This window comes from Acipenser ruthenus, chromosome 3 (genome assembly GCF_902713425.1).
Source record: "Acipenser ruthenus chromosome 3, fAciRut3.2 maternal haplotype, whole genome shotgun sequence".
Taxonomy (NCBI): domain Eukaryota; kingdom Metazoa; phylum Chordata; class Actinopteri; order Acipenseriformes; family Acipenseridae; genus Acipenser; species Acipenser ruthenus.
Genome location: NC_081191.1, coordinates 88514815 through 88525029, shown reverse-complemented (window position 1 = coordinate 88525029; position 10215 = coordinate 88514815). Strand labels below are relative to the sequence as shown.

Here is a 10215-nt window from a genome sequence, read left to right as displayed (position 1 = left end):
CATAGCCACTCAAAGAGCTGAAACCAAGAAGGATCACTAACATTGTCAATATGCCACATACATTGCAATTGCGCCCTCTGGAGTTTAAAAAGAAACACAGAGAAATACAATTGTATTAATTGAAGAAGTGCTGGGGCTCTTTATAATTCAAGGCTTACCTGTCTTTGCAGTCACCATTTTAGAATCCCATTTTAGTTCCACCCTCCAGAAATATTCTTGTTGTGTCTTTGTCTTGTCAGTTGTTTACAATAATGGGAAGAAGTGCTCCAGGTTCAGAAGCCAGCATGTACTTTCTGTATAATGTTAAACATTATACAGCTCTGGGACTAAGAACAGCAGTTAGCAAGTTAGCTACTGTATTATGTGATAATGAAAAACTCAGAATGGGCAACATAATCAACTCAACACCACGTGTCTCATTATGTGGCTGTTCTGAGTTTGCTATTTTTCCCAATAAAGCTCAGTAGGGTTTGCTATCTGCTATGTATTCAACTCAATACATACACCACTTTAACTGAGGTCATCCGCAAACATCCACTCTACCCAGGCTCAGGGAAATTCAGTATCAGGGATCCTGCTCGTAAATGCAGAACCACAGGGTCACCCACAGGTAGGGAAGCCATTTCAGAGAGGTACATGTCTACTGCTGGAACTGCTAGCATGGGTCTAACATGTAGAGAACACTGTAAAGAAAATGAAATGACAACCTAACTTAATATAAGGCAGTGACAAAGGATCCAACCCCAGTATTTTGTGCTAAATCACAAATACAGCAGCTAACTTAATTTGCAGAGCAGATATACAGTATACAGTCTTTCATTTTCCTCAGCTAGCTTCCAGAGAAAGTTCATTACACACTTTAGTGCATTTTCTGCACAGCTGAGATAACCTCCTTAATCGTGCTACTGAAAACATTGTCACAGGGGTACATTTACATACACACAGTCCAATCACTCAGACCCTCAGTCCCATGCAAACAGCTGGTTGTCGGAACTGACCACAAATCACAGTGCAGCCAACACAGACCCCATCTACATACAGCTACACTGTGCACGTGACACCCCAGACAACACTAACACTCCCGCACAGTGGTGCGGGGCTCTCTATCTGGGGCTATGGCGACGCTGGGCTCTCTCTCTGGGCCTCTGGCGGCACTGGGCTCTCTCTTTGGTTCTCTGGCAGTGCGGGTCTCTCTCTCTCTGGGGCTCTGGTAGTGCAGGGCTCTATCTCTGGGGCTCTGGCGATGCGGGGCTCTCTTTATCTGGGACTCTGGTGCAAATTATTTCATCAACAGTATACCACAAATACATTATAGATAATAGAAACTATCAACAATATATATGTATGTTAAAGTTATGTGTGCAAAAGTATGTATGTTCAATGAAAGTGTCATTCATATCAACTACATTTTTTCACATCAAATATGTGTTTGTTACACATAAATAAAATACATGTAATATTTTTAAAGTTTGCAATATAAGCCCTGTGTGGGAATCAAACCCAAGACATGCTTCTAATGCAGGTTGCTGTGCAGGCTCTGTAGCTTTCATGCCACGAAGTAGTATGCAAGTTTGCAAATACTGTAGTACAGCAGTAAAGTTACAGTTTTTATAAGAAGTAATCAACTAGGCTTATCTCAGAACTTAATGACATGAGCTATGAGGAAAGGTTAAAAGAACAGAACCTCTTCAGCTTAGAAAAAGAAAGAGGTGATTGAAGTCTATAAAACATAAAGGGTATAGATACAGTTAACCCAAGGCAATACTTGAAATTTACCTCAGAGAGTAGAACACAAGGGCATAAATGAAAGCTGAGTAAAAGTGTAGAACAGAAGGTAGGAAGCACTTTTTTACACAGAGAGTTAAAATGCATGCTGCTGATGATGCTCAGATTTTCCTCTCCTTCCCCACCTCTGACTCCACCATCCCCTCCTATATCTCTATCTGTCTGTCTGCTATCTCCTCCTGGATGCACTCGCATCACCTCAAACTCATCCTCTCTAAATCTGATCTCCTGTTCTTTCCCTCCTCCCCCTCCTCTGATCTCTCTATCTCCATTCCTCTGGAATCTACCACACACTCTCCCTCTTCCTCAGCTAAGAACCTCTGAGTCACCCTGGACCCCTGCCTCTCTTATTCCCAGCACATCTTCACTCTGGCACGCACTTGCCGATTCTTCCTGAGCAACATACGAAGAATCCGACCCTTCCTCACCAACTACGCCACCCAGCTCCTGGTCCAGGCCCTGGCACTCTCCCGCCTAGACTACTGCACCTCCCTCCTTGCTGGCCTCCCTGCGTCCGCCACCCGTCCGCTCCAGCTCATCTAGAACACCGCTGCTCGCCTGGTGTTCTCTCTGCCTCACTTCTCCCACATAACTCCACTGCTCCGCTCACTTCACTGGCTCCCGATCACCGCTCACATCCAGTTCAAGACTCTTGTACTAGCCTACAGATGCCTTGACCAGACTGCACCCAGCTACCTCCAGACCCTCATCTCTCCTTACACCCCCACTCGACCTCTCCATTCCTCCTGCACTAGAAGACTGGCTCTACCTCCTCTACGCTCCCCTGCCTCCAGAGCCTGCTCCTTCTCCACCCTTGCCCCGCAGTGGTGGAATGACCTTCCTACAGATGTCAGGACTGCCCAGTCCCTGACTCACCTCTTCAGATAGCACCTGTAAAACTCCTCTTTTTTTCCCTATGGACACTGTTCCTTAAATGCGCTTTACTTGCTCTTATCTGCCCCCTATTTTTCTGCATTTAATCTTGTACTTTAGAGTACTGTAATCTGTGAAGTGTTATTTAATCTGTAATATTTTGTATTTAATTATATCCTGATGTAACTATCACTGACACTGTTATCTGCTCCGTTACTGAATCGTATTTTGTCATACTTGTACTTGCTAGAACCAAAGTCACTGTATTTATCTTGCTCTTAATTGTATTATTACTTGTACTGTGAGTCTTGATATGTATTTTTGTTCTACGACTGTAAGCCGCCCTGGACAAGGATGTCTGCTAAGAAATAAATAAATAATAATGGAGTAGCTCACCAGATGACTTAGTAGGATCTAAAACACTGAGACAATTTAAAAAAAGACTAGATTGTGCTTTTAAATTATATCCCCCAGTAGGGGAGAATGCTGTGCTAACAAGGGGCGTGCTTCGATGGGTCGAATGGCCGTTTCTCATTCCCAAACTTTATTGCTTATAGTTTGGGTCACTAGTCCTACATCTCAAATGGAGAAGTAAGCCAGATCAGAAGGCTGGACTGTGATGAAGCCACGCCCTCCCCCAAGGTCAAGCAAGTTAGGGAGGAGGGATCGATAGGAGAGACAAGTGCCCATGATCCCTCCACTGAATCTCAACCTATGCTTATAACACATATTTTCAAGTTCCTAAATCTGCAGAAAGACTGCAGGTTTTTTTTTTTTTTTTTTTTTTTTTTAAGGGAACAATACAAACAATCATCAACAGTAAGCCATCTATATATTTTGGGTTGAATTTTTTTCCTTATGTACTTTTGCATGTATTGCATGTATTTTTGTATGTACGGTTGTGGGCTATAAATAAATACATTTGAAGTGCCATGTGTGTTTGTAGTTAAGTTGAAGTTTATTTTATTTATTTATATAGCACCCTTCACACAATGTGTCTTAAAGTGATTTACAATACAATAAAAAAACAACAACAAAATACAGAATTAAATACAATTTTTACAGCAAAATTGGTAATATTAATAAAAAGCAAGCAACAACTAGGTTAAAAACAGAAATAATAATAGATTGATACATAAATTCAAGATTCAAAAGCTAATCTAAAAAAATGAGTTTTTAACCTCGACTTAAAAACATTAAGTGATTGCTTTTCTGATGTTGGATGGCAATCTATTCCAGAGTCTTGATGCGTTATAGGTAAAAGCTCTTTCACCCTTTTTCTTGGTCTTAATCTTTGGAACAAACAAAAGACCTTAGAGCATGGACAGGTGCATGTGGGCACAGGAGCTCTTTTAGATAGTCAGGAGCCAGACCATGGAGCGCCTTGTAAGTCAGCAGCAAGACCTTAAAATCAATTCTAAAACATATTGGAAGCCAGTGAAGTGCAGCCAATACTGGAGTTATGTGGTCTCTTCTTTGTTCTACTTAGCATCCTGGCAGCTGCATTTTGAACAAGCTGCAAACTGAATAAGACATGATTTGCTAGCCCAGATAACAGAGCATTACAGTAATCCAGTCTAGAAGAAACAAATGCATGAATTAGCTTCTCAGCATCAGGCAATGATAAAAAAAAAGACCTAATCTTGGCAATGTTAAGTAAATGATAAAAGGACACTATAGTGGTATTGCGAATATGAGCCTTGAAACATAAATCAGAATCAATTACAAATCCCAGGTTTCTGGCCTTGGAATTTATATTTGAATTATATTTATCTAAATTTGTTTTTATAGAATTTGCAAACTCCAATTGCTGCTGAGAACCTAACAGCAAGACTTCAGTCTTACCTGAATTTAACTGCAAAAAATGTTGGGACATCCAGCTTTCCACCTCCGACAGACATGCAATTAGAGTGGAGACAGCCAATATATACAGAGATGTAAAGTTGTGTGTCATCAGCATAATAGTGAAAATGTACATGGTGTTTACGGATAATCATGCCCAGTGGTAGCATGTATAAGGAGAATAGTAAGGGGCCAAGAATGGAGCCCTCGGGGACACCACAGGAGATGGTAGATAATTGTGATACAGAGTTGCTATTGAAACAAAATTCTACCTGTCCATAAGATATGACCTAAGGCAGTCTAAAACAGTTCCTGATAGCCCTATCCAACTTCCAAGGCAATCAGTTAAAATAGCATTATCAATGGTATCAAATGTGGCACTTAGATCTAACAGAACCAAAATGGATATGTGACCAGAGTCTGTGCTCATTAGTAAATCATTCAGCACTTTGACTAGGACAGCCTCTGTACTGTGACCAGATCTAAAGCCTAATTGAAACTTTTCATGTATTTGGTTATCACCAAGAAATATATTGAGATGGCCAGCTACCACCTTCACTAAAACCTTAGCAGCAAAAGGTAAATTGGATATAGATCTAAAGTTGCTTAAAATAGTAGGATCTAAGTTAGGTTTTTTGAGTATGGGCTTAACCAGGGCAGTTTTAAAAGCAGTAGGATCTATTCCAGTTGACAAGGATTTATTTATAATTTCCAAAACAAAGGGACACAGATCATTAAAAATGCCTTTGAGGAATTTAGTGGTTATTGGATCTAAAATACAAGTGGAGGAGTTCATCTTCATCACTAATTTATTCAGGTCTTGTAACACGATAGGAGAAAATGATTCCAAGACAGAACTGACTGGTCTATTGGGTACATTCAAATTCAAGTTAGGGCCATTCTGAGAGATTTGATCCCTGATATTGATAATTTTATTGTGAAAATAATTAAGAAATCCTTCACCCCTAGCAGGTGTAGCTTCAATCAAAGGAGGTGCAGTAAAAGATGGGTTAACTAATTTCTCAACGGTTGAAAAAAAACCCTTACAGTTATTTTTATTTGCATTAATAATAGAAAAATATGAGCTTCTGGCTACCCTCAGAGCATTATTGAAATTCACCTGATGCTGTTTCCAGATTTCAAAATGGATACACAGTTTTGTAGTCCTCCATCTGTGTTCCAATTTACGATTTCATCTGGTGTATGTCAGCAGTTATCCAAGGAGAAGCTTGTTTAGAGGGGACAGTGCGAATTTTGACCAGGGCTACTATATCAATGGTAGTTTTTAAGAGACTGTTATAGCTGTCAACTAACTCATCTAATGACAATGACTGATAAGGAATGAATAGTGATAACCTTAATATATTAGAAAACTTGAATGTAGTTAAAGGGTTTATTGAACGAGTTTTATAAGAATGCACTTGTCTCTTATGTTGTAAGGGCAACTCAATATTAAAAAGAATAGCAAGATGATTGGAGGTAGCAAGATCTAATTTTGATAGACTATGAACACCTAAGCCCCAAGAGATGACCAAGACTAAAGTATGGCCATGATTGTGCGTAGGCCCTACAACATGTTGGGTGTAGTCTAAAGAATCTAAAAGCCTTAAAAACTCCACAGACTGTGAACAAGAGTCATTATCAATATGTATATTAAAAGTTATTTTACATGTATACCATGTATGTAGCACCTCATTATATATTTATTAAGCTTTTAAAATTACAATAGAACTCCCTAACCAATACACAATTTTTTTTATAATGAATTGTTCGGTGAATTCCTCTAATCTCTGGTACTCTTTGCTTGCCTCTGCAAGGCACTGGGTAAACCCTGAAAAGGTGGGAATGGCAGAACTCAGAATAAAAGTTTGTATTATTATTACAATAACCAAATCTTGTCTTCATATTTTCTTTTTAAATTATGAATCCTTTAAAACAATATTTTTACACATAAAAATGTGCCAGAAGACAATTTCAATTACACAAAGTTGGTATAAAAACCTGGTCTATTGCATTACAACCCTAAGTGTTCAGAAGCTTTTACCCCACCATATAAAATCAATTCCCCAAAACAACTTAACTTTACCTTGATAGGACTAAGTGTCCCTGTGGCAAAATGGTTTGCAGTGCGCAGGTGTAGAAGCAATGCAACGTGTAAACAGATGACAAACAACAAAGTTCACCGTCCAAACAATTTATTTATTTGTTTTTAATCCAGGTCATTTAGGCGACCGTAAATAATAATTCCTGGCAATACACAGCAATGTGTACTGCACAAACCACGGGGGTACAGTCCCGAAATAATAAACACGGTATAAACACACACAGAACACAAACACGGTCAAAAGTCCAGAGTGAGTGCTTTGGTGCAAGTGGTTAAATACAATTTATTCGTGTACAATAGTGCAGCACTGTCCGGGTTAGTAGCCTTTAGCGACAGCTCCCAGAATGTGTTAGCCATCTAATAACAGACCTGTCACCTCTCCTGTTTTCACCGGGAGTGTCCCGTATTTTGGACCCTTCTCCCGGACATCTCCAGGGACAGATTTTCTCCTGTGTTCTACTGTTAAACCCCCTTATGTCAGCAAACCTTTAACATCTACAAAATTCATGGCCGGTGTGTAATTACTGCAATCCCTGTCTGTACATAGCAGGGCAAACAAACAAACATGAAACACTCACGGTAACTTTCCGGTCCTTCAGCGGTTCTCTCACAACCATAACAAAGGAGCAGTTCGCTCGGCCACATCCACTTTTGTACCTTCAGCCACGCCCCCTTGGTTAGCAAGTGCAATCGCTTTTCCTCCAATCCGCGATTTCCACATCGCTTCCTGTCTGGGGTGATGACTTGGTTTACTGTGGCTCCGCCCCCTATCTAGATGGCCGACTTCCACCTTTCCCTGGAATGAATTGCCAAACCAACCAGTCCCGGGGACACTGTTCCATTTATACAGTGCTCTCACAGGTCAGGAGGGAGATTTATAACCAAGATTCATTCTTTCTCTGTCATAGTCCCCTATTAAATTGAAAAAGGAAAATGCCAATCAAAGTACCTCCCTTATATTTTAAGTGTGTCCATCAAGTCCCTAAAACAATAACACCTTATTTTGATAGGATCAGGATGATCGGATTGGCTGGGGGACGTGCCCTGAAATGTTGTACGGAGCTCAAAAAGCGGTTGAGCCACAGTTTGGGGCCACAGTAACCAAGTCTGTTTATAATAAGCGGAATTGGGCTTGGGAATTGAGAGTCACTTTCATTTTTTGAGAGTCACAGGTTTTTTTGTAATAGGTGACGTGACTTCAACAGTTAAAAATGGTTGTAGGAGTGGTTTTGGTGATTGACTGGTGTCAATGTATATGCATGTCATTAGAAAAAATGACGTGCATATACACCTTGTGAAATGGGTTGGGCTTGTTTTGAACTATTATTACGGAACCCTTCAACTGTACCTGTGAAGGCGCTTGCCCAGCCAGAACCGTTGGAACAGACTAGAGTCGCTGGGAGGCTGGAAATTCGGAAGCAAAAGAACAGAAGTAGGTCAGTTTAGGGGATGTTGATCCCAACACAGTATAGAGAGGGTTGCGTAGAGTAGCAGGTTCCTGGAGCAGGACATTCCTGTTAGTGGGACTAGTGCTTGCCGTTTTGAGTGGCAAACTTTTATTTTTAGCTTGTTTTGTTTTCGTTTCTTTATTAATTGTGACACTAAGGCTACCATTGCTGGTACCCTAGTGTCAGCACCTGTGTTGAAAATTAAACCTGCGTGCCTGTGCGGCGTATCAACACCAATGCTCTGTGTCTGTGTCAGTATTTTCCAGTGACTACCCACACATTTAACACAGGACCCTGTTACAGATCCCCAAAACAATTGCACCTCATGTTGGTAGGAGTAAGTGTCCCCTATTTAACTGCAGTAGTTTTGTCCTGGGGAATAATTCTTGAAAATAGGAAAAGCCCATCAAAGTACCTCCCCTATATGTTTATTGTGCCCATTAACAATAGATGTTCCGAGGTAGAAGGACTGCTAAACGGCTCTACTGTGATCAGCTGAGTCGGGCGATTGCGACGAAGGGAGCTGTGCGATGACATTTGCCTGTGTACGAAAATAAAATATATTTTAGTATAAGCAGTAGCACACACTTTCCAAAGCTTGAAAGGGTCAAGCTTGAAAGGGAATTTAATGTTTAAAATTGAGTTTACTTATTCTGGAGTTGAAGTAGCCCAATACAACCTGAGCACTACATTTAGCCTACATATTTTATTGTTTTTAGTATCTTTTAAAAATGTTGTGCCACACAAGTATTAATGTGTTGTTTGTTTGTCTGTGTTCCAAGACCCCCTTGTAAATGAGGCCTCAGTCTCAACGGGTAAATTTCCTGGTAAAATAAATAAATACAAAATTTGTAGTCTATAACATCGTATCTTTGGCTTATTGGCAAGCTTCCTCTTTTTATCTGGATGGCAGCTTTCATTGTTACAAACCTTCATTTTTCTTTTCTACTGAACGTCACTTTTGATCTGCTGTCTCTCCACCTCTGCTTTTGATTTAGCGAGTTTATCGGCGTCTGGTAAAATAAAAAACTACAAGATAGATTCATGAATTGCATCAGTACATAACAAAAAATGAGAGCTTCCCAGTATTCAACAATAAAATATAATTAGAGCTCAAAAAAAACCTCGCTTACCACCAAGCTTCATAATTTTCACTGGAAAAGTTTCCTTCTCTTTTCTCTTTTGGAGAACCACGTTGCTGCCCTGCTTCAATGTTCCAACAATATCTTTAGTCAAGATGATGTCAGTCTTGTTCAGTTCATATCTAATGTAGGACAACAAGGGCAAACTTATCACCACGGTGTGAGAAGAAAGACTAAGGGATTAATTCATCAACGTGTTATTTTCTTTTGATATTTAATCGTGTTCTTGTTTTTACCCTGAATATCTCTTTACTGTCTCAATAACAGTTTTAGATAGAAGATTAGCCAACTAATGAGTCATAATGGAATGCTTAATGTGGAAATGTGAAAAATGCGTAAGATAATGTGTTTAAAAACAAAAACATCAACACTTAGGCTACAGTATTTAACGTACTGAATGACGCAATCGCCAAGCGCTGGTTTGTATTTCAAATAAAAGCTCAACTGTCAACTTTAAAGTTTCATAACTTTGGATATACACATGATAGAAGCAAACTGTAAACGGTGCAAGACCCCAAAATTATATCCAAATGATTATTATTTTATTTTATATTTTTTAAAAACAAAACAATTGCATTGCATGTTTGGTTTGGCCAAGGTCGTAATATTGCTACTGCATCATAAAGAAAATAGTGCTGCATAAGGATTACCTTTCTACCACATGTCCTTAAAAAATTGCGCGAGAGAAGTGGCTGATAAACAGTAAGTACAAACCTTTCTTGTCATGTTTATTTTAAGTTAAAGTTGCCAAATGTCCTGGGAAAATATAAATCAAATTCTCTTTTTACGTGTGAAACTGCCAGACCATCCAGTACGAGGCACACTGTTCCTGTTATACAGCGCCCTCACAGGTCAGGAGGGAGATTGTTGATTAGGAGTCATTCTCTCTCTGTCACACGCAGTTATTAGAAACAAAAGCATGTGGGACAGCAATTATGAAAGATTTCTACTCTGTGGTATGATGGATAAAAGATAATGAATGATATGAACAAAAAGGCCTAAAAGGTATAAAGAAGCTGAT

The 10215-nt window shown here is 39.6% G+C and overlaps 1 long non-coding RNA gene across 1 annotated transcript; it reads right to left on the bottom strand.

Moving 5' to 3' along the window:
• Nucleotides 1-6685: 6685 nt before the first annotated feature.
• On the bottom strand, nt 6686-10011 carry LOC117435435 (uncharacterized). Its single transcript, XR_004549172.3, has 4 exons — nt 9909-10011; nt 9186-9316; nt 8983-9065; nt 6686-8593 (listed from the first exon to the last, which is right to left on the bottom strand). It is a non-coding gene; the product is annotated as an uncharacterized LOC117435435 (long non-coding RNA).
• Nucleotides 10012-10215: the final 204 nt, after the last annotated feature.